Raw genomic sequence first — 27,571 nt, 5'->3', positions numbered from 1 at the left:
TGTATTATGAATCTCATAATAGACGATAAAACTAAAGAAAGCACATGAAGGCATTATTTACAAGAAAGTAGGTACTTACGTATTTGTGGTAAATTCACCATTACAGTTTTATTTTTCAAATGTTCTTTATTTATAAACTACTATGACAGAAATTCTGTGGACTTAAAATATAATTTTTTCTATGAAAAATTTTAATAACATAAGTACATACATATTTGAACTCTGTACAGCATATTGTAGAACAGTATCACGAAATATCATTTGTCGTTCGATCGAACCTACAATTTTAATTGTATCCGAGTACTTTTTATCATTAACAAATTTAAATTTAACCGGTTTCATATCATTTGAATATAAATTAATAGGTTTACAAAAACGTTATTGTTATCAAAATTACGGTAGTTTTAACTGTATTATCAATTTGATTAATTCTTTTTACTGATAAGCGTGACATGTGTTTATTATTACTCTTAGTTCCAATAATAGATGTAGCATTTGCTATCTAGATTCGAACCAACGTCTAAAAAATTCCTTATTATTGAAATTACAAAGAATAAACCTACGCGACCTGGCGACTTCCATGGTGCTCGTGGGTACAGCGTGTGCTTTTTTTGATTAATGAACCCACACACCCCCTCGTCAGCCCTCTGACGGCGGGAAGAGATTTGAAAATTTTTCCACAGGAAGAAAAGGGATAAAAAAATATTTGACACTACATCCCCCCCAACTTGAACTTGATTCTCTCATAGTTCTATTAAAAAAACACTGTTTACAGTTATGGCATCAAATTTAAATTACTATAACGTTGCACTGGAACAATGCAAATCACTGATCAGTCATAGTGACTGTCCAGTCGTTGACCTAACGCGAAATACAATTTTCCACTCCGAGACACATTTAGAAAACATCTGGCTTCTACAGTAAATGTCCGTTATTATAATAACCTTTATTGGAACAGAATAAGATATTTTTCATTTATTATACACCAGCTTCGGCTCTGGTCGGGTGATTCGTTAAAATGCTGCAAGTACAGTCGGCTTCGTATATATTAGGTAATAAAGTGGTCAATAATACGTTGCCAACAAAATTTATATAAAGTTATTCTGTAAATCGAATCATATATTCTTCACCTTAAGCGTAAGATTAAGTATGGCTATAGTCTACATTAAAGATCTATTCTTTCTTTAGGATACAACTTTGGAACAATAATATATTACAATAATTATACGCAGAATGTATACGATATTGAATTTATGACCCCCAAGAAAAAAATATTTTTATGACACTAAGATGTATGTATATATATCAGTATATACATACATCTTAGTGTAATTTTTTTTTATATATCCTTTTTTTAATACTACGCTTAAAAACAGATTTTTTTAAGAGAGAGATCAAGCTGTCTTTACCAATGAGAGAAATTTGAAATGAAATACATCTCTTTATATTTATTTTAAATTATAGGCGTATTTACGTTTTATAATTTAATTTGATCAGTATTAGTGACAAATTAAACACGAGTACCTATTCAATACATATAGTTAAATAAAACCACTTATGACTTTGATACATATAGCCAAGTACTTATCAAAAACAAATTAAATTATGTTTAAAATTGTACTCTACATACAATGTATCTATAAACACAGTTACGGACGGTGAGTTTTAATGCTTTTAGGGGTAATGCAATAGGGTAAGGTATCCCATATCGGAAACCTTCATCCGTTACCGAGGACACGGCATATCCCCTCCGTTGGGATTAATCTGAATATCCGCAATATTTGTCCGGCTTCCATTACCGTTGTGTTTGTTTTCAATTATATATTATGTATGACATATATAGACAAAACTATCATAACTACCTATTCCTGGGAAATATATTATTTGTATTTGACTATGAAAATGCTTTGTTAATTACCAATACAAACTACATTAATACTAAACAAAAAAGATATTCGAGCATATATGTTTTATATTAAAACTTCTCGTTGAACAACATTTTGAAAAGTTAGGAAAGAAGTGTGTGTACCTAAATATGGATTTATTTGGCTTGATGTAGAATAACTTTTTCTTTCAATAAGTTTATAAAATACTTTCTATTACTCAAAATACGTAATCATAAAGTGATGTCAAAAAAATATTTATAAAATTTTCATTATTTTCAAAATACCGAAAAGTACGTCGTATGTATTTATTAATTATTCATAAAATAGCCAGCATTGAATGGAATACATTACCGTAACTAGAGTTGTCTACGGTCCATCGTTCACAGTTTGTTGGACAAGCCGTGCCTAGATACCATCACGGGAGACCTCGATAGTTTTTACATCGGTTTCTCTTTTACCTGTTCAATGACTTGGTCTTTATTAGCAGAACTGACTGCAGTTAATCAACCGTGAACTATCACATATGCATAAGATATGGATGTGTAAATGGAATGTGTATACCCAACCGATATGACAGAGAAAATATGTGAATTATTTTTAAAGTGTTTATTTCTATGGAAAAAATATTTGATCCGTTGTAATTTATTTTGCCTACGAGTTATTACCAGTTACTTTACACGGACAAACGTAACGTTTCAATCTAAACTACTATATATAAAGTGAACATTTTTTATTTTTGTCTGTAATAAATGAACTTATAAAAACTTGATCCATTATTAAAAGTATTCTGACACTTATGTTTAACTAATATTGATTAAATATTGTAGATAAATAGATAGATTAATCGTCTAATAAACTGTTACCAACTACTTTTTCATAAATATGGACAATACATAGTTCATGTTAAAATATTTGTGTCATTATGTAGGCATATACGGAAACTTATTAAGTTTACTAACGTGTTCAACTATGCTACAATATATAAAATAATATTTTAACTATAAAACTAAATAGAAATCGAATAACACGGGCCACATTATGTTTAGTTACCAGGAATAATTGCACTTAATAATTGTAACCTTTTTTAGCCACTGAAAGCTGAATTGTTAATAAATTGGCTGTATTTTATTATTTTTAGTAACCTATATTGTTTCGCTACTGGGCAAGAGAAACCAATCCTTCCCGCCGTTCTTTATTTTTAAAAATTCCCTACTATAGGTACTCGTAATTGCAGCCGTTCGAAAATATAGTGGGATTCTAGTAAAATATAAAGATAATAATCATACTAAGGAGGATAAATAAAGTCACGCATGTTTAGAAAAAAATGGTGTATTAAGTATATATCTTTTTACAACTGTGATACCAACTAAGCACGTTTCCTCTCTCAAAGATGTAACACACACGCCCAATTATGGCACGATTTTCGCCATACGCTTTCTAAGTCATGATACAGATTTGGTCACAGCCATATTAGCTGATGTAAACAGACTGATACAAGAGTTTTGAAATGATTGTCCTCTTTTCACTATCAGGGATAAATCTTCTCAAAGATTGGAGAAAACGTTACTCGGAAATAAGAGATGTGCTTTATATTAGACATAATACTATACTTTAATTTGGATTCAGTAGATGCGGTCTGTTTTTTTTTTTAAGATTTACTTAGTCAACATAAAATTTGCTAAGTTAATTGCAAATAAAAAATATAGTATATATATGAGAAAGGTATTCATTCATTTAAATGAATATGATATATAAGATGACATGAAATTCTCATAATGAGATAAATGAGAAACCTTTCTCATTTCCATAATCTTTTATGCAAATCAATTTATTTTCGCAATTTGCCATACATTTAAAGATGAATATAGTGGTAAGGTAATAATATTACAATATATGTATAACATTTTGTATTACTAAGCTAAAATTAGTGGAAGGGAATCATTACTAATGGGTATTAGCATGTGTTAGCATACATCATATCAGGTTGATCTCCACGCGGTCTCCCTTGGAAACCATTACAATCGGTCACGAATGGCTAACAGACCTGCCTTGTTATTCTTATTATCAGCCGCTGCTGAAGCTCCGTAGTAGAAGTGTATACCGTTAACATTAGGTGGGTACACCATTCCATTATCACCAACAAAAAAAACAATCTAAAATTTACTCTGATGCAGAATTTTCCATTAATAGATTATTATTTTAATAGTATATTCTTAAAACCTGTATTCATCATTTCTTTATTCTTAACTATTGATGTTTCAATAGAAAAAAAATGTAAGTTTATGATAATTGTGGGTTCAAGCATTTTAGCGCGACCTTCAACTTTAGCTTCTGCAACATTTCGTTAGGTCACTGCGAACTTGTTTTCCTTGCAATGGTTGCCAAATTCATTTAAATATATATTGAGCAGATCTTGAATTTTTGAATATGATACTTTATATTGTAATAAGGTCACAAGGGCAATTCAAGTTAAGCAAAAGAACATTATATTTTCTTGTAACCTAAATTTTCCTTAAATAAAATAAATTTTGTGGTTCGATAAATAAGTTGCCTTCTAGTACGAGTATTATGTTATAATACTTAATTTTAATATAATTATAATCTAAACATTAATTTAACAAATAAATACAAACATAATCCAACTTTTTATTATTTGAATTTTAAAATTACTAGAGATACTTAATTTACAAATATTTACTGTATGAATAAATATTTACTTTGTAATGTAATAAATTGATGTAAAATATCAAATATTACAAGTACCTGTAAATATTTTAAGTCTCAGTTCTTAATTTAGTCCTACCAATATGAAATATGTCCGTTCTTTTAGCAATCACTAACATTATGCAAGTGTAAGATATTTTCATTATACAATAACCTTATTAGGTACATGACATGTATAGTAAGAACAATGACATATATTGCACAACAATCATAATAGATCTAGACCCGCGGTTGTACTACTACAAAACATTTGATTGTATAGCGGTTAAAATGACATGCCAAAAGGATCGCTCTCATGCCTCAATCATGCTTCATAAATTACTAGCTCAGTCTGGCCTATTATAAAATTGTGCAAACTCCAGTAACAGTTTGTGGTGACTATCGCAATATAGTTCTGATCTCTATTATTTCAACATCTCACCGAATTAGCATCAAACATATTTTGCATAACTTTATGTTAGATGTATGATGGTGTTTTCTAATAAGAAAGCATGTATTAGAAAAACGTTTTGTAATAGCATAAAAACTAAAATACGATTACTGGATAAGAATCTGAACTCATAACTAACAACTGCTAATGATATATGAATTTATAAGCTTAGGAATTTATATTAAGTATCTTTTTAGTTATAGAGTGAAACTGTATAGCCCTAGTACGGCTAAAAGCATTTGAATAGAAGTATATTGTTTTATATTTCAATAATTGGCTCCTAGGATACATTGTATATATGTATTTATATATTTATTTAATTCCAAAAATTATATGTTTCGAATTTAATGCTCTGTTCTATATTAAACTACATAACGAATATTTTAGTCGGTTTAACATAATATAATATATTTATCTTTTCGCAAGGCATTAACTATATTTTATGACACCACTGTTACTTAAAGTTGCGATATGTTTTATGAAAGACTATTGCCTGATGTTAGTTTTTGATAAAAACGTTTACAGGTCACTAGTGAATGTAAAATATTTCAGAAGAGAAGTCTGTTTTTTTTTTACATAAATGAAATAGGAAGCGGACGATTAACCTGATGATTGTTATTAGATAATATTACTCGTGCTCGTACACGCCTATAATACTCGTGCATTTGCACTCCACGTATCTTGTAATTTCACTGCCTTATCTCACCCTTCAACCAATTCACAGTTTACAAAGCATGCTGCATGGCGGCTGCAATAGGCAATACACACAGTTTAACCATTCAAAAATTAAGCCAAGGGATTATTAAAAAAAAATTAAACAAATTTAAATACAGATTCATTTAACTATTCCAAAACTATAAACATTTGTGACTATATTAGACGATCTTTTAATTTTTGTATTTACTTAAATTGAAAATATGTGTACACATGGCGATAGGAGTTTTCTAAAAATAAGAGGATAAATCTACAAAACAGTTCTAGAACAATACAACGCGATAACACATGTTTGTACACTCTCACCTCCACAATAAACGTGCTACATTTCATTTTCAAAAGACCCAATAATTTCAGGCTGGCAGTGATTTCTTAACAACAACACTGTCGCGTGAAAAGAGACAGTTGGCGAGTTATTGCTACTCAAATGTTGATTGTCGTAAAACTTAATAATGATGTGTAACTATTCACAGAACAAACGAGCTGACAATTGATACCGTATAGTTAGCGATAGATTTTCTTTGAACATTACTTCAACGGCATATTTTTTCGAATTTATGAATAAGAGTCTTTTCTTTCCACGACATGAAAAGTTAAAGAAATAGTGTCTATGTAAACTAATGGTAAACTCAGAATGTAATAAGTTATGAAATGAGAAAATATTAATATGTCTAAATAAAATTAGTATGTGGTTGATTGAAACCTCAGCGAAAAAATTCATGTTTGTACCATATGGCTCTGTAACTTATGTTGCTTGTTATATTGCAGCCGGTGGAATGTATATTTAATAAGTCAATAAATAAAATTAACAACGAAACAAAACAAGAAGTAGTTTAAAATAATTTTTAATTTTAACGATTAACCTTTGTAATTAATATTTTAATAGATTCTGTTATATAACGATAATGTCTATTTTCATGCTACATAAAAATAACAGTTTCTTTATTTAATTAAATAGGTTAAATATAACATTAACCCCGAAAAATTCAATAGAACATTCCCTAAACCTAAACAAACAATGGTAGAACAATTTGAATTGTGTCATGGTGATTATCTTACGTAACTCAAATAATGTCTCCATTCCCATGGCGGTATTATAATTGCCCGCTGACATGGACGTGTGAAATACCTTTCAAATGTTTATTTTCGGAGGCGACACGATAACTAAGCCTTACTGATTATTTTAGTCCTGAGGATTCCTTAACGTTTTTTATATAGCTTATAATAGGTAAAGTAAAGAATCTGATGACCCATATTATTAAGTATACAGATTAAATATAGTCTTATCTGTATACTAATAAAATCGTTTGTCCTTGTTGAGTATTAATGCACAGCCAAAACAACTCAGTGTGGGGAACAGGATCATAGGTTTATTTTACAAGATACTGTTACAAGGTAAGATAAGCATCCTCTAAGGATTTTAAGTAAAAACCATTTTTTAAATATTTCATCTTAATAACACCCACCTACGACAACAGTCAGTTATCAATAGTCTATCAGAAGATGATATACACATTGTTTATGGGTACACTAAAATAATTTGAAACGAAAATTTAATCATCCGTACTAAAAATACTTTCAATGCAAAATGCATAGTGCAACATGTTCTGTGTTTTTATATTAAGTTCAAATACATGCAAGATAGGCGAGTCAGAAGAGAAATAAATAAAATTCTTTTATATGTGAATGTAGGTGCTAGGTATCTCTCCTTGAATGCGCAAAGAAATCACCGGTCGTGCGCACGCGACGTTTTCCAATACACCGTACACGTCTCGTTCCACCTATAGAATTTACCCACATTTTTGCTTCTTAGTTATATGTACTCCTACATATATTGACGGCCTCGGTGGTCTAGCGGTTTAGCACACCTCCGTACTTCCGGTCGCGGGTTCGATTCCTCGCACGGCACAAACATTTGTATACATGAGTATGACTGTGAGACCGATACAGGTCTGGATGAATAGAATAGAATAGAAAATCATTTATTCAAATAAACTTACATTGAAGCACTTTTGAATAGTCATTACATTTTTTTTAATCTACCGCTCGTTCGGAAAGCTGTCTCATCACAAGAAGAACGAGCAAGAAACTTGCGTGTTGCTCTTTTAAATAATTTTATTATTACTTTACATTTTTAAGTTTAAGTGTGTGAATACAAACCACCAATTAGTACTAATTCAATTAAATACTCAAAAAGAAAAAATATTGAATACATAACCAACTGGTTAAACAATTAATAAGAGGAAATCAGTCATAGTGATTAGAGCAGACCAGTCCCTACAAGCAGCACCCGTTCACGAGTATGACGGATGAGCCAGCCATCACTGCGCTCGACCATATTTTAGGGAGCCCAATGACCCGGCCCACCACGCCGCCACAAGTCTGGACATTTTAGTGAGGATGACTACTCAAAACACTAGACCACGTCAAAGCTACTCACAATTGATGTTTTCTATATATAATATGTATGTATGTATTTTCAAAAAATATATAGGTTTAGTACTTTGAACATTTACTAATTTACCTTTATTTTTTTTTGTAATTGAACATAAAATGAACACTCATTTTTAAATAGAGTTTTGGGAAAAAAAAATAAGTGGATATTTCCTCCTTTTTATCTAAAACTGAAATGAAGTATATACTAGAGTTCAGAGGTAACACTGAACTCCGAATCTAAACGTCAGGGATAAATAAAATGTAATTTTGAATATGTAAGTGTAACGTAACAAAACTGAAAAATATCGTTTCAACAGAACATTATGACGTGAGTTCTACGAACTCCCGTTTAGTATGGCTAGAAATTTACTACAGTTATAACCATATGGTCGCATATATATTTACGAATGGATAATTTAACACAAAATATATTCGTACATGTTGTCAATTTACAAAATTACGATGTTATCGATTCATATCATAATTTCATTTTGGTTCTATACCGTATTTCTATTGAATTAAAGTCGGAAATATAACTAACGTAATAGGTAAAATTTCATATACGGCATTGATCAAACAGTTACTCCTTTCCACCTGACAGCGCTCAGAACTGACAAGATGCTAAGGTCACTATGCCCGAACCCCAGAACAATGAACACCAAAATGATTGACGTATACATGGCAGTCTCAACATAATATCTTTAACTCTTATTACTATATAATAAAAACGATTATTGTTTAACAAGAAACCTATGGTTACAATAGATATAGCCAGAATGAAAACTATAAAGCAATCTTGTTGCTAAGACATAGATTTGAATTTAGAATGAAAGATATTTGTCTTATCACACGACTAAACATGTTAAGTGAGGACAATGTGCTATTTACTTATTCAGAATTCAGTTTGTCAAACTACTAATTCACAAGTCAGGCAAAAGAGCATTTATAATCAACACTCCGATGATAGCATACATCAAACGCAGTACATCATATACTTCAGTCTTACTTCAAACTACTAAATAAATATGCTTTGTTTAACAAACAAAATATCTTGAATTGTGTAAACACTATTGATTACAAATGCATCATAGCTACACAAAATAATACGAAATACGAAGACCACACGAAAAAATACAATTGAACAAAATTCACTTTTAATAAATAGTGTAATAAATCGTAAACCTACAGGAAACTGTAACTAAATATATCAAACAAATTTATATATAATTAAAATTCGTTTGCACAGCGCAAACAAGCAACATCTTACCCCAAACGTATACTTTCTCCATTCCTACTACTACATCTTACTACTCTCTACTCTACTTACTACATCTCGAGGACTTGTAGAAGGAAAGTCGGAACACAACAGACATGCTGTGCCGAAGATGAAGCAATGGTGATAAATGTATACACGTATCAAAACTTGTAGAAAACACTTCGGTTTTACAGAGGTTCCAATCAATGAATGAACTTGAGCTTAAAAAAAGACAAAATGTGTACTGACATACTAAATAATTCATACTTATCCATCACATTCAATCGATACGAAACATACGAGTACATGATGGAAACCGAGATGAAGATCGAGTTCAATTACTTTTATAAGTTGTAGAGAAACTTTCAAAGATTTCACCAAATGTCAAAACAAATAAATATATGGTTATTGCAAAAATATTACAAAAAAGTCATATTCTAATATTGTTTTTAGTAATTCGAGTATTACTTATTTTATTACTATTGTATGTTTTATTATGTTCATATTTAGTATGAACAAAAGTTTGTACATATGAAAGTCCTCTTGTGGCCGTCTCTAACATATTGTTAGGAATTTATCATATGGTATCGCGATTACCCTGTAACTTTAATTATGCAGGGTAGGTCTTTTTAAAGAATCGCCTTATGTGCTTTAAAACACTTCCTTTTTAATTATATTAATTTGAGAATATTTAAAACAGACATTTAGAGGGAACGTTATTATCCAGTTTATTTACTTACACGTAATGATGGAATAAGAGTAAGTATTTTTTTTTAAATGGCTCCATTAATATAAATTATAAAATTATTTCTTTGCATACAAATTGAAGTAGCCCCTTAATGATTGAAATAAAAACAAAATTAATACTACTCTATTATTACTAAGGATAAACAGAATTGATTATACTCGTAAGTACACCCAGGAAATTGTTTGTAATAAATGAAATATACATTCAATACCAGCTGAATCCCACTGGGATTTAACCCAGTCATAACGCAAAACGAGGTTCACTTATATTAATATGGTAATGACAATTACTGTATTTCATGCCGAGTTACCAACGGTAATGACAAAATTGTTTTTGAACAATACAACGTAAACGTTGCTACTAGGCATATAATGGGTATACGACTAATGTTCGTTATTTTATATAGTGAACTTTCCTCTAAAGTGGATATTTCAAATAGTTCTGGTAATCACTCTATTATACAATATATTGAGTCAATAATGAAATTGTATCAAATATTTTTATTCTATTTTTATATGTTTGTTTATCAGTTTTAGCATTTTAGCATTTCATATATATGTACGATCGGAATGATTTATGATAAAATTAGCACAATCATTATTAATATGCTAACTTTGAAAAATGCCGCCTAAAGGTTAATTGTTAATTAATTGTTACCTTTTTTAAACTATATATACCGAAATAAAAGTATTGATTAAATCCTAGTGAAACCTATTTTACTGTACCACCCGCGTGAATTCAAGTAATAAATATCCTATTCTCGCAAAACAATCTATCTTCACGTCAATTTTCATTAATAGCCGTTCAGCCATATAAACATACAGAAACACTGTCGCATATAATACTATACAATAAATTGTAGTTTCGCTCCATGACAGTATTATTTGACGACTTGCAAGCCCAAAGTAGAAAGACTAGAAAGCAATCCCTCTTGCTCCAAACACAGCTGTTCCATCATATATGCATATCTTGTTTTATAATACATGTAAACTTACACAAAATGTCAAATGGTTATGCATGTGTGGGTGATAGAAAACGTTATCGATGTTACGGTGTAGATATTCGATATTACTTATACAGTGAAACTGAATATATAATACCTACGGAAACTGAATCTCTTGTGGTCAGATGATTTCTAAAAATGTTTCTATATATATAATAAATGCAAACACGTCAATAGGATTTTGTCATTTTTAGCATAAGTCAAGAGAAAAGTATGAGACGATTTCTGAAATTGTACGAAGCAAAATGGTCTTTCGTGCTCTGGCCTTTAAGTACAATAAATTATGAAATGTCAAACCAAGAAAATATATAAAAACCAAAAATACATTCATTCACGCAAACATACACTTTAAACGATACTCATTCCGGCAAACAGTTGTAAACAAATTCAAACTATGACCAACAGGTGTCGTCAGCAACGTATTAAAAAAATTGCTAATTAAATTTGTATATTCATCTCCATATAATGTTTATGTATAATAAATTTCAAAACAGACTATTGAACTTTTCTTGTACTCGTATTCTGTTTACTCAAGCACACCGGATAATTTAATAGATGACATAATCAATGTCATAGCAAACACAAGATTGTGTTAACAAAAATAATAAAGAAGTAGTAAATGTTCAAAAGATAATTAATTTCTAATGATATTTATAGTTAAACATAAAAAATGGTGTCAAACACATTCAATATAAATTTAAAACTATTTTAGCTGTGGAGGTGTTAGTAGTCTGGCAAAACTTGTTACCACTTAGCAAGTAAATAATGAATAAATTAAGCACATGACTGTCCAATTTCATACGTTACCTTGACTTGTATTTGATGAAAAAATTCCATGTAAAAGTTGTATTCATTAAATAATTCTGCCACATATTAATTGGACTATATTCTTTTATTGTGTGAGATCCAAGACCAGATTTCTATTATAAGAACTTAAGAAAATATTTATTTACCTTGTTTGAAGACTATAATTATTATTATATATTATTTTACTCCTTTATTTCTTTTAAAGTTGTTTGTGGGTTGAAAATAAGACGCTTAACATTTTTTTATAATTTTTCTGGTAATGGCGGTCCCAACTAGTGCTATGTGTCACCAAGGATATTATATGTCATGCTACCTAATATACCACAATAGTTTCGTGATAATCACGTAATTGTAATCGTATATGGTTAGCAGGTAACCTAACCACACTTCGTTTTCAAGAACATCAAAGGCTCCATTTTGCTTTAACGGTACAAGAGCACGAAAATGTACAGTCAACATAATATTGCAGTGTTGGATGGGCGTGATCCTACCTTCATATTCAATGTAATGTAATATTCTTATTAGTTTTCTTTTTAATAATTTAGATACCAATACAACCCGATCCGTTACAATTAGTTTCACTTATCATTACGATAGTCTAATAGATATTTAAAGCGTATTGAAATAATAGAGTACTTCCCAGAATTAAAAAAAATACGATTACAAACTCGATAGTTACCAAAAAAACATTTGTGTGCCAATTTCTATTTCAGACTAAATTTCCGGGTGCATAAACACATCTAAAACATCATTGTACGATGAAAACCTGCAGTAGCTCTACCCTGATTGGGATAATGTATTCACAAATTAATATGACATGTTAAGTTTTACTATGTAATATTATGTTATCTGTGGTTTCACCTTCACCACATATAACATTGAATACGGCATCTAGTATTAGTGAAATGCGAATATTTTTTTTATTTAGGTTTACATTTTATCCTGAGACTGCAATTCATGTCTTCGTAAATCTAATATTAAGCCACTATACGCACACCAATCCAAAGACCACACTCAACGTTGCTTAACCTAATCAGTTTACAGCGACCGACCGCGTGCAACTGAGCTCTAACCATTACAGATTACAGTAACATTACTAAATAAATACAGACAATTTATATCGTCGTAATGCGGAACAAGATTTAGATATTTTTTATACCCAACAGGTTAAAAGTTGGCGCCGCAGTCACTAGCTATCATATTTCCTTGTCACGATATATAAAACTTGAAACTAATAAAGAACGAAACAAACTAGTTTGCAAGAACAAACTCTAAATTATCGATAAACTTGAAAATAAATGAAAAAGTGTTTTTATTGCAAATTTTAATGATATAATGTTTTTAGTGACATTATAACATTACTACGCGAATAGGTACTCGTATTGAATTCGTAATTTCCTATATATAATAGGTACATTAATTTATTTGTATAATTTTGTAACAATATAAAACATATTATTTCATTTCTTTATTATGAAAGAAAACAATGTATATACATCAGGCTTACATAATATTACCATTTTTTATTATTATAAAATAATTACTATGTTTGCAAATATTTCTACGTTTTGTAGCCAGATCTACTGATTTATATTAGATATATATACATCAAGAAATAATATGAGTTTTTCTCTTTCAACACTCTTTTTATCAACTTAGTAGAACCGTATAAAAATCTTATACGGTTCTACTTCCGAGAATTCAGTTATCTGTCATTTCGAGAATTTCTCTGGAAGGTTCTGCAGATAATTTCTTCTGGACAGTTATTGGTTTAAAATTTTTTGGCGTTCAATTTTTTCACTTTCGATGGACATTTAAAAGAATAAGTGTCAAAATTAAAAATTATGATCCGTGAACATTTTTGAAGAGAATCTTAATATAAGTGCAATAAAGATCAGTATTGCAACCCACTTCGATGCAAAAATAAAATAAAATTTATTACTATTGGCGAACTACATATACTAAGGTAGTTCTTCTAGTTATATTAAATTAGGTTTATAGTTAAGACTATAAACCTACTGAACCTGTAGAAGTAGGCATATTACTTGCTTAACGATAAACAATTTAGTTTTTAAAATTAGGTGTTCCATACAATATTATATCATAAGCTTGTTGTATTACGAGGTTGGAAATAGCCTACCTTTTTTTAAAAAGAAGAGGACGTTGTCACGCATAAAACTACTTCTATCAAATTTTGATTTATTTATTAATGATTTACAATGCGCTAATAAAATTAAAATAATTAATATAATAATTTTCCTGTTTATCATTTTTTATAAAAAATACTATCTTGTCTGTTTGTCAATTCTAATTATTGAGTTTCAATTACGTAGGTACACTCTTTTTGTTTTACAATACAAAGTCTAGGTCATTTCAAACAGCTACCCGGAACAAATCTTGTTTTTTTAACTGTTCTAATCGATTAATTCTATTCAAATTAATCGATGCAACTGGGAAGTATGGTACGCTTTTTTTTAAACTAAATTGAGCACGGTTGTCGAATTCGTGGACGGTAAATTGATTTGCTTCTTTAAATGTTGCTTGTTATGTGTACAAATATATTAAATTGTAATTAACAAGACCTAATTGGAATGTTTTATGTCGCAATATATACCCAGCAGGAAGACTCAGAAGCGGCACCTCCCTAGTAATTTTGGAAAAACCGTATTCAGGCCATAATGATCTGAGTTCTGAACGAGGTGTATTAGAGGAGACGAAAGTACAATACTTAATACAGGTGAGTACAAACGAATTAATAGAAACGACGAAAATATAAAACAAACGAATTCAAACTTTCATAAAGGCTGAAATATCTTCAAACGTAGTTTACCTATTAGCTTTATATCACTATTTTTAAAATATATATCTCTAACTATCGAATACACACCCTATAATAGCTTAGATAGATTTACTAAATATTGACGTTGTTATAAATAAGGAGGTCAAAATTGATAATATTACTGACATAGACTGGGGATAAGTAATATTTATTTGCTCTTTCTTATATCCAATCTGTCCCAAATACCTGAATTGTTCGAGCAGACTGTCTCTTTGACTGACAATGGTGGTACAAATTGCTTGCACCGCCGAATTTCAATGCGGTGTTTCGAAAGTGACCGTAATTTGTATGGAAATTGTTCAACTTCTTGCGCGATGTCCCAAAGACCTTTTTACATGTGTAAAACTCGTGCACTTATGCACATTGTCTATTTTTGTACAATACTAGCTCCTGCCTGCGAATTCGTCTGCTCTAACCTTCATTTTCTATTTGGTTCCTACTCAGATTATCACAATTGCAGCACATATTCGTCTCCGTAATATAATGTGAGATCAGATTAGTGTAAATATGTAAGTTTATTATTACTAAACTTATCAAAACTAAAATTATAAAAGTGAGTCTGTCTTATTGTTACTTATTCACTAACTGTAACTAAACAGATAATAGTTTAAAAATTGATGTAAATTTACATTATATCACGAGTACAGACTTAGTCACATTTGTATTTTATTTAAAAACTCAGACGAAATCGCTAGTAATAGCTAGTATATCCATAAAATTGATAAGTAAAAAGAAAAGTTACATGAAACACAATTGCGTCATCGGCTTAGTCACGACTTTATCTGGGTTGCCATTTACTTACGATGAACTTAATACGGTATTACCATTACCTATAAATTGACCGCAACTCGATTTTCTTACTAGGTGATTAGGTACTACCCACACGAGGCTCCCACTATTAGTTTAAATGAAAATGAAATTTACTGTACACTTCAATTAGATTTCTATATACCTATATAAGTGTATATATTTTTTTATAACTGAAAATACAAAGAAGCGTACATATTTTATTACTAGCTGTGCCCGCGACATAACCTGCATAGAATAATGACTTTGGACAGCATTTTTTAACTATTTAGGCTAAATCATTTGATACCCTTTCAATACCTTACAGCTCTTTTTAGTATTAAGAATAAGCAGTCTCATCTCGGTCTTTAGACTATCTTTAGCAAATTTCATTTAAATAGGATCAGTGCTTTAGGTATTAAAGCGTAACAGACAATCAAACAGAGTTACTTTAGCAATTATATTAGTATGAATGTAATTGCAAAAAAAAATCTCACTGTGTACTCTATTAAGGATTATTAGGATGAACAATCACAGAACAGTATTGTGAAATGATAACCGTAGCCTATATACATGATTAACACCACGGACATCACATTATCATCTTACAGCAGTAACAGCAGTCCTGTGATATTTCGTCTCTATATCTTGGAATTTCAAAGTGGCGCCGGTGTCGGAGAGGTTAAAAAGTATGTCGTAGTATGTGCATGTAATGCGTAGGAATGAAGATAATATCTTAAGGTAAATATTACATATAAATGTGGATGGTTATAAGGGCAGAGGAAGGGCGAAAAAGAGATTGACAGACTGTGTGAAAAATGATATGGTAAGAAAGAAATTAAATAACGAGATGACTACGAATAGAAATGAATGGAAGAGAAAAACATATTTCGACCCTAAATAAATAGGACAAGGAAGAAACAGATGATAATGAACTTAGAAGTACTTAATAATGATACAATTGTAGAAACTTAAGTTGATTTGTAAAAATATGTTACTTGTGTCACTCCGTTTTATCCAAAATGTTGAAGTAACGTGTAAATGACAATGTGGAAATAGTTTTTTCATATGTGCTAGTGATGGGGCAAAGGTCTAAAGTGGCGAAGCAAAATGTTATTAACTAGAAAAGACTATTGTTATCGAAAAAAAGAGATTTCATATTATTTTTGATATGGTATTGCTTGTCCCCATTAATAATGTTTATTTAGTAGTTGTTGAACAAATTATAATTATTAACATTTGAATTTAAAGAGATTTTCTTAATACGAAGCTCATGTAAACCAATAAAAATAAATCGACGAAGCAAATGTAAAACATTAAGTAATATCAGCAAAATTGAAAGAATATTCAATTTATCTATACGTAATGTTCTCAACAACAGTTGTCATACCGTAGTCTTCATAAAGTCAACTGCTACTGACTGCCTCCTGTGGATTGTAGTCGTTGTTTGCGATAGCAAAGAGCCAAATAATCATTTAAATGCAAAATTCAAATTTGGAACATCAGGCATGGAACATCAATACTGTATTGTTTTACTTTATATACATTTTTTCACTTCCCGAACATACCGTGGCGTCACTATTAAATTCAGTGTACAATAAATTCTAACCATTTTTTATTTCATTATTATAACAATTTCAATATAGCAATATTCCTCCAGCTTTTTTTTATTTAAAAAAATATATCTTTTTGACTCTTTGAAAAGATATATTTTTTTAAATAAAAAACTACGTTTCAATAAGAGAAGAGAGATGAAAGGGAAATGATTGTTTAAGCAGGAAGAATAAAAAATTCGAAGAATAAACATATTTTGCCATTATATAATATGGTTACGCAAACCCTTTGTACCATTTTACAAAAAATTGTTATTGTTAATATGTAAAATGTACGAAGAATAGTAATGTTAGTGTGATAAAATACTACAGCATTTACATATTGCTTGAGTGTGCAAATATGTTTGTTAATGTATGTGTTTAAAAAAATAAAAATAGAAATCGCCATATTTTATCGAGGTTTCGAAACGATTCGTTTTCATAATTTTCCTTATTCGCGTTTGCTTCGAATATATTATACTATAATCATATTATATGTGACTTAATATTTTTAAAACATCAACCCGGCCTGGACTTCATTTTTTAAATTAATCTTAATTAATATTGATGGTGAAAAAAAAAAATACTGCTGTTATCCGCAACTCCGTCTGTTTATTTATTAAACAAGAAGTAGCCTAAGTTACCTCTTAATATATTGCAATCATTCTTGGTGTAAATTGTTTTTAAAAACCATCAAAAGACTTTCCCTATTTATTATAACTATGGATGTTAAAAAATACAAGTTCAAAGTTTATATGTAATGTGTACTATACATACATCGTACACATATAGGGGAATATTTAGTTTCCATATCGCAGGCACAACTGTTAATTTTGTGAACACGCTGTATAATCTAATGTCTCTAATTAAAGTAAGCATTTCTTCATTGCATACATACATTTGAATCATTTCAATTTTACAAGCCACGAGTTAACATGCTTTACTTTTAAATGTCAGTAAAATATATAACTCGCTATTAGGGTTTAATGTGCGAAAATAACTCTGCACTATTCATTAGTATAAATTGTTGGGAATGTTGTATGGAATCATTTTCGAGGTAATTCACATATTTATGCCATTGTAGTGTAACAATACGGAATGACGCTTTATACCTGTTTAAAATGTCAATTCCATTGTGCTATTTGAGACTGCGGACAAATTATTATAATGCGCTTAAAGTTGAATTGTAATAATAAAAACAAGGCAAGATTATAATGATTATGTTTAAAATTAAAATGTTTTAAAAACTATTTATCATATAGATACATTATTGAGCTGTGTCCACATCGACCATTTTTATTAAAACTATTTTAAGAACAATTTGATTGCTGTAGACGATATCTCTAAGATATAATGTAATGAATAACGAAATTTAATGGGTTACCTTATGTGTCGAAATCCGTGACTTGATAAATAAAATATTTTTGTAATAATATAACAAACATGATCTTCATGAAATTATTTTTTGCTAGCTCTGCTATTTTGTCTGCTTTTTTATAGTTAAAAGATAATGTATATTTGTCGTGACAAAATCTACCCTCACCCCAAACATTAAGATCCGTTTAGGCCTGTCGTGAAAAGATAACAAACAGACAGGCAACATTTATATACATACCAACATTTGCTATAAAAATATCACAAATAAAAATCCATTTATCAATTTTTCCACGAATATTTTACAGTGGAATTTTATACAAAAAAATTAATAACAATAACGAAACGATATTTACAAATTCGTGTTATCATGACAAGAAATACAAAAACTCTATATTTGGAGGCGATTACTGCATTTGAGCCAATAGCATCGGTGAATGCGGTGGTGGCGAGGTTGTGCCGAGGTCGTATCGAGGTCCGACTGTCCGCTAGAACGCGGCACCTCTAAAACATTGGCTCTTAACTGGTGGTCCGCAGACCTCCACTGGTCCAATTACGCCAGTGAATATCTACTGAACTATTCTTTAATTGGAATAAGAAAACTTAAATCACACTTAAGTCCAATAGTCCAAAAATTCTACAGACTAAAAAAATACTCGTCCATATTAATGTTATATGCGAAGGTGTGGTTGTTTCAGCTTTACTATAAACGCCTTAACAGATTTTAATAATATTTAATGTAAAGTTAGGCTATCACGAGTATGCATATGGGTTATCTTTCTTCCCACTAAGGTTTCTAAAAAAAAGCAGACAGTATCGGAAATTATAACTAGTATTATTCTAGTAGAGCAACTTATTTATATTGCATATATATTATTATACTAACTGTACCCATGACTTCGTCGGCGTGAAATTTAGATTTATTTTTCTAAAATAAAAGTAGCCTAAGTTACTCCTTATTACATCAGCTACCTGCCAAAAACAGTCCCGTCAAAATCGGTCCGACCATTTCAGAGATTAGCCGAAACAAATTGTAAAAAAATTTATTTTGATGTATGTGCCATATTTATATTCATATGAATGTAGTAAAAAACGGTTATTTCAATATTACAAACAGACACTTCAATTTTATTTAAGTATATGTATACTTAAATAAAAATAGATGTATAGATAAAATATAAATAAATGGGCAGAAACTTTATCAAGTTGTCCCTTATCACTGTAAGATTAAGAACCACTGCTCTAAACGGATTTTCTTTATAGACCTCACGATCTCTTGGCGGCGACGTCTTGCATGGAACCTTGAGATGCTGCACTTTAATTTGTAACTCTACTTTAGTACTACCGAAGTTGTTTACTTTATAAATGGCGGATTAAATGGAACGTCGAAAATAATTACAGTGGTATTACATACTGATTATGATGGAATTTAAAGAATGCAAATTATATCATAATTATTTTAATTAATACCGTAATCTATACAATAAAAAATTTACCTATGAAAGATGTATGAGAAAAAACAACATTATTGGAGGCTTTTTTAACAGAACTGAACCCATGATTGGTGAACGATTATTATAATTTTTATATGTGTGTGTTTATACGTACTTGTATCTATCTATTTGGGTGCGGTTTTCATCAATTTATTGTAAGCTTCCCTTAAAGTGTATAGTTTTTTATTAGAATCAGGAGAAGAATTACCTAATACATATATTATATTTAAAATACGTATAGTCAATTGTATTTTATCTCCCAAAGACAAAAGCGGTATAGAAAAATAAATTTAGCCTATTTTGATTATCTTTTTTTTACGCTTTCGATCAATTGTAATTACAAAAATTATAAATTGTAAGAGGAGGTAACTGTTACCTAAAATACAGGTTTCTACTTAGTTTACGTACCACGGTACAATACAAACTGTAAATATTGGATGAAAAATATTTTTTAATTAAATAGAGTCACTACCTAGTATTATAAAACAAAGTTGCTGTCGCTTTCTGTCCGTCCCTATGTATTCTTACGAGTATATCTTTAAAACTACGCAACGGATTTTGAAGCAGTTTTATTTTTTTAATAGATAGAGCGAGATTTATATACAGATATAATAAATGTACACCCGTGCGACCCCGGGGCGAGTAGCTAGTATTTTATAAAAAGAACATCTTACTACTACTGTCAAACCGAAATTTATTCATGATTATTAATGATTGAGAATTCTTCCACTGCCTTTAATATCACAAAAATGATAATTCCGTAATTGGCATTCAGAAGCCTCATTCGATGTTGTCCAGTGAAACTCAACACAGAAAACGTGATAATTGGTGGCATTCAACGTTACCTACGTTACTGTAATTATTACACCATACAAAAGCAGTAACGTTAAGTAATAATACCTACTGCTATAGTGCCATTTATAAATGAAATATTTAAGTAGACAGTGATATCTTAACTACATTCAGATTTTCTGATAACCTCTATAAAATCTTATATAAATTTATATCATCATATACAAATTTAATACACATATATGTAATATAAGAAAAACAATAAAAATAAATATATCATACATATATACAATAATATTATCAATAAGAAAATACATTCGATTTTTTGTATAAAATATTTATAATAAATAAACTATAAAAATACACTGTTTGAAAATTATATTATTCTAGAATGACTTAGGTTATTTAAATAATATACAGAAAACTCACAAAATAATGAGCACACTGATGAAGTCGGGACAGGCCACTTGTCTTTGATAAATACCATAAGATATAACAATAAAAATGCTTCTACTATAATAATAGGTATTTAGGAGTGTATCATGTAGGTACAAAGTATAATACATTTGTTTATTCTATATTTAAATTCATTATAAATATAGCATGCATTATTAAGCCTTTCTATTGTAATTATTATAAAAAAGGTGCTAGCAATCACCTGATTAAACTAAACTATCGTAAAGGCCCAAATCGAATCGCAACACACACAATATTAGTGTACCTATAGAATATTTAACAATGAAATCTCCTTGCTCCAATTAAGCTGCCCTTTATCGTATTTAAAGTGGGAGGTAGCACACGAAGGTAACCAGTTGTCTACATGCCCATAATAATATTGTAAATATTATGAAAGTTAAAAAAAATCATGTTCCCTGAGTATAAACATTATTTTATAATAAAAAAACTTACACAATTTAAAAAAATATCATAAAATATTTAATATAATACTATTATACTAACCAATAACGCACAAATTAACATAACCTTTATAAAAATATTATTTTGAACAGATTCAAGTTTGGACATATAAAAGTGCCTAAAAAAATGCCAATCATAAAATACAAAAGCAACAAATTTATATTCGACTTTGTTTTTTTAAGGCATCCAAATATGTAGACCTGTAGTGTAACCCCAGTTTAAAAAAAAATTAAATTAATTGTATTCTTACTTTAAAAATACATCTTCGGCATTAAAGGTTTTAAAGAGTTAAAAATAGAACAATAGAACTATGATCTGTGGATGAAGCCATCAAGAAAAGAATAAAGTAACATACCTAAAAACAAGACAGTCTATCTGTTACGAGTCGCGCTGCGACCACTCAATGTATCCATTAAGATTTGATGTGGTTATGGTATAACATAATTTAAAATTGGTGTAGTTCATTACCCCACTTTATAAGTTGTTCTATTGTCCTACTTATAGGGGCAAATATAGTGTTTATTTAAGCGTTGTTACATTAAGTATTAAAAATTATATATTTAGGATCAACGAGGAGTTTTTATCACGATTATCGTATCGAATATGTAATATACGAAATTAAATAATACTGAGTTTAAACAAAGAGAAGTGCATAAAGCCTATACTTAGTTATAAATGAATATTTATAATTAAATCTACGCGGTAAAAAAATCGTAATGCTAATAGTGCCGGCGCGGCGCCACCTACGTATTTATATCGAATGTAGAATGACAGATTGGGAACGTAATATTCTGATAGTGGTTTTTTAGTGAGTAATAATCTCACACACCTCCCTTGCCATGCCTCTGGAGGGGAAGTGACATTGTGAAAATAATGCACCACTAAAAAAAAGTTATATGATTAATATACAGTTGAAAAGATATTCTATAAGTGTTTTGGATATTTGATTTTTTTCATTCTTATTTTCGTTTCATATTTAGCATATTTTTGTATAAAGAGTAATAATATAATTTCTATATGTAACTGATTATTCTTTCATTAATTACCATCTGGTACATCGTATGTAATTATTATCAATGTCAAAAAATATAAACCAGAATCGTGGTTTATACGGTACGGAAACGAATAAATCCTCCTACTTACGTGAGTATTCATCTGTTACTAAACTTTTTATGCTCTTTTATAAACAAAATATTGCTTGCTTTTGTAGCTTGTTTTAATAAGTTCTACACAACTAAATATGTGCTTACGAAGGTAAAGCTAAAAATAACATAGAAAAATGACATGCACAAGTGACTAAAATGTCCTGCTTGAAAAGTTTTTGTGGTTAAATTTGTGCAGTGTGTGATTTTTTTCTAACGTAATAGTCAAGGGTAAAATAACGTTGGCATTTAGACTAATATTTAAGACGGTTACAAGAAACCGTTCTTGACCTTTTTAATCAAAAGGTCACAATAATTTTTATCATTAGCTCCAATAATATTATGTCTATTTTAAAACCCAATTTATTATTTTTGTTTCTTCTGTCCTCAGATAGTCGTTCCGCTATTTCACAGAAGTTCGTTCTTTAGCCCTAAAATTGCAATGGCAAATATATAATGATCCACCTTAGCATGTTACTATTTAATTTTTATTATTAATTTCTATAACATAATTAATATTTATTGCTTAAAATATCCCTAATATTGTAAATATTGTAGTGATTGTTTGTTTTTTAAATCTTTGGTCCCAATTGTAACTTTACTACTTAATTAATCCTCGTGAAATACAGCATAAATTTAGAACTACTAATTACTTTAAATTCCATCCATTAAATTATTCTGATAATGCGGACGAAGTCACTGGTGAAAACTAGTTTGTTGTAAATTCAAATTCCAAAGGCAAACCTCACGAAACATGTTATAAGAACTTATCAGGTGTGAACACATGTTACAGGATCCACATGTTTACATTTATAAGCTTTCGAGACCTTTGTTGCGCACGATAACGCTTGGTTTATGGTCTGAGATAAAGACCTTGTTGACTATTCTAAAGGTAGGACTGAAAATGCACAGACATGCATAGGGGACTATAAGAATGTGAGCATTCGTGACTCGTTATAAAATGTTGAATGAATTGAGAAAGTCGGCTCTAGAGACAGTTTATGGCGGTATAATTTACAACTTCCTTTTAATAAATATTTTATAACTGATCTGTAACAAATACGTTTGAATTCATACATTTCAACTTAAATATGTAAAGTTACAACAAGTATTTAAAACAGCAACATGCAAGTTTCTTGCTCGTTCTTCTTGTAATGTTACAGCTTTCCGAAAGAGTGGTAGATTAAAGAATTAGTATGACTAATTAAAAGTAAAATTTAAAGCTTAAATTAAAATTTTTTTGATTAAAGAATACAAAGAGGCAATTATTTTATAGATTACTAGCCATTACCCGAGTATATCGTGCGTAGCAAATTTCATTCCCTATTTCACACCCTCTATGGAATAGAATAAAATGAAAAATTTAATATTAAAAAACGTGACATAATTTTGTTCAGATTAAATTTCAATAAAGTGTGTTCAACTGTAAAAAGTTAAGAAACAAAAATTAATATAATTAAATTTATAAAATTAGTATGGACGTCAAAACTAAATGATAAAAATGTGATAGACATAAAAAAATAGAGTAGATGTAGGTGTGTAGCTGACAACTTATTGCCATCATTAAATTTTTAAAATTACGGAACTGATTTTAAGTCGGTTTTTTTAATAGATAAAGTGATTCAAGAGGAGGATTTATATATATAATACATGTACACCCGTGCGAAGCCGGAGCGAGTAGCTAGTTAATATAATAAATGCATTTCTTATTAATAGCGTTCTTACTGGCTGTTGTGTAAAACATTAATACACAGATAAATTAAAGCAATGATAACTAATGGCTGCAACGTGTTTCATGATTTCGATGTCGTCACACGCTGTCACCACCGTTGATTGCACCGTTTTGCACAACAATATTTTTGTAAAAATTTAAGTAGTAATTGTATTTATCTGGGACTTATTTGACTTAGGTAGGTCAAATAGTTTTTAGTTTAGGTACGTATAGTTTTTAGGGGGGAAGGGGATTGTTAGTTTGCTAGCAATGTACCATGTTAGGTCGACCTCCACGCGGTTCATCCTGGAAACCATCGTTATAAATTCCTAGTGAATTTGTCACGACGGGCTAACTGACTTGACCTCATATTCATCTTATCCTCCTTATCATCCATCCTCCACTAGTGTCCTGCCAGCGTAAACCTTTAGCGCAGGCGGGAGGGAGCACCATTTCATTATTGTCCACAAAAAAAAATACGTATAGTTTTGTAGAGAAAGTTCAAATAAATTTTATTGTAATAATCAATGAGACATCAACTTCGAAAACGATTTTTAATGAGCTCTCGAAATAGACATCAAATATAAACCAATATCAATCAATAACTTGTTAAGACAACTCAAATTCATTTTGTTTAGACGTATTGCAGGTATTTTGTCTACTATCATAAAACAAATAAATACAGCTTTAATTAGAAGATTTATATTTGTGCCATGTATACAAAAAAGAAGCTCAGAACAGGAGTGCCGTACGCAAGATGAGTCAGAGACCTTTTCACCCGAGGACATTGTTTATTCTGAACGCAAACCAGATCCTGCAGTGTTTTGTTTAACATTAACGTTACTTAGTGAATTAAAAACCTAACTTTACGTTCATATAGGTATTTATACATTATAGACTCTTGAATTTAAAATTAACAATATTCAATACAGCTTCATTTGACTTTTTAACAGTTGTAATAAACTTATAAAGATTATTTTTAGAACATAGTCTAAGTTTGTACATTTTAATACTCCCACCTTCTTCCAAAGTCAAACAACTTGTGAAACATTTCGAGTTTTCCCAATGAGACTCTCTTTATAACTTTTACTTGTTTATATTGAATTTATAACTCATCATGACCTTACCAAACGTTCTTTTACATTGTAGCCACCAGTACGTGTCTGATAAAGACTCGAATCAGTATCATATGAAAGCTTTCTCCGCTACCGCTAAAGTTATACAATAAGCATAACTGTAAACATCCGCTCTTACCTCTGCTTAGGCAAGTCCGTTAAAATTCCGGTACACTGCTTTATAGAAACACTAACACTTTGATTTTAGCGAGTCGATCGACCGTCGGATCCCCGCACCGTTATTCACGTCATATGTGTGTCAAATAACGAGAAAAATTCTCACAATCTCCGACGGCACTCACTGGAAATCTCTGTTATGAACAGTCGAACACAACACTGCACAGTTTATAGTCACTACAATTCACATCACATCACTACAATTTTGAATTTGGAACGGTGCAGGAACGATGCACTTGGCGCGTGTTGCGCGCGCGGCGATTTGTCGCGGTCGCGTCGGCGTCGCGTCGCCGGCAGCTGAGTATGGCGCGGCGCAAGCGTGTACGCTCACCTCTCTCTCGTTTGAGCGACTGGCGCGCTGCCTTCACCTTCGCCGCACGGCCTGCCCGTTTCGCAACCTCTGCTCAGCGGTTTCCTTGCAACCGTGGAGTTGCATAGTAACAGCTCTTTTAAACCCCACATTAAATGGTATCAATTATAAAAAAAAATATGCGTCTGATTTTACTTTGTTGTGCTAAATTTAGGTTGCCGTAAATTCCCAACCTTAATTGCAAAGTAACGCGACATTTACAATAGCTGTCACGCACAAATCAAACTTTGAATTCGAATCTTATTTATTTTTATAGATACGTAGATATTTTAAGTTATTTACCACGTAAATATTATTATTTACGTGGTAAATAACTTAAAGTTGGAAAGTTTATACTTTCCAATAACTTTCAGGTATAAACCTCGCAGTAAAACCTATTCTGATAACATAGCCTGATAACATAAATTAGAGAATATCTATGAATGCAAACCACCTAAAATGATAAGCGTAAAATACCTCTCTACCTTCAATCCGCGACTTCGTTGTGTGCGTAACCGTGATTGACTGAAATAAAAAGTTGTTGAAGTAGGTAAGTATATTCGCTTCATACTAAATATTACCACAGATAACATAACGTATTGACTCAATTTTATTAAACAAACATATTCTGACGCGTTTATAATATTAGCTAGAATTTATCACAACCTCTATATCACTAGTGGACCTAGTTAGTTAAACCAACTAGGTCCACTAGTTGACGGAAGTCCAGTAACCCGTTGACGAGACGTGCTCCGAGAAACATTTTACTCATATACATTTTATAGCGTCAATATACCTACTTTTATATGCAAACTGCCATCCGTCAATATAAATGTGCTAATGAAATCGATTGGACAGAAGCGAACTGGTTATACTTCGATACATTACTGGTGCTTTTATGCAGAATAAATACTTAGTTTTTTTACATTCGAGAAGTGTGTGTTGACCGGTACACTAACTTATAATCTGGGTTGTTAAATTTAAAACATTTGGCCTCATATGAAAAAGACAAAAATATATTTTACTTTTTATTTGGCACTCTTACCACGTATATAATATTTATTAGTATCGGTAGGTCAAAATCTCATACAAACTTGTTTTTATGTAAATAATAATAATAATAACTCTAGATAATTCACACAACGCCATCTGCATAGCTTAGATGATATGGCCATGTAATGTGTAATGACGAGGATTACGTGGTCAAAAAAGCCTTAAGACTACCCGAACGCAAAAGAGGCAGAGGACGTCCTCCAGCCACCTGGTTGACCAGTATGAGC

General features: G+C 30.4%; 1 protein-coding gene across 1 annotated transcript in view; it reads right to left on the bottom strand.

Moving 5' to 3' along the window:
• LOC131848284 (uncharacterized) overlaps positions 1–26,278 on the bottom strand; it is a 179,811-nt gene extending 153,533 nt beyond the window's left edge. Inside the window, exon 1 of the mRNA XM_059198091.1 lies at positions 25,905–26,278. The gene's annotated coding sequence lies outside the window, so the exon portion shown is untranslated. The remainder of the gene's footprint in view (positions 1–25,904) is intronic.
• Positions 26,279–27,571: the final 1,293 nt, after the last annotated feature.

The sequence above is a fragment of the Achroia grisella genome, unplaced genomic scaffold (genome assembly GCF_030625045.1).
Source record: "Achroia grisella isolate CSIRO2021 unplaced genomic scaffold, CSIRO_AGI_Agris_v1 utg546, whole genome shotgun sequence".
Taxonomy (NCBI): Eukaryota; Metazoa; Arthropoda; class Insecta; order Lepidoptera; family Pyralidae; genus Achroia; species Achroia grisella.
The sequence above is the reverse complement of the archived record's forward strand: the minus strand, read 5'-3'. Positions and strand labels throughout refer to the sequence as shown.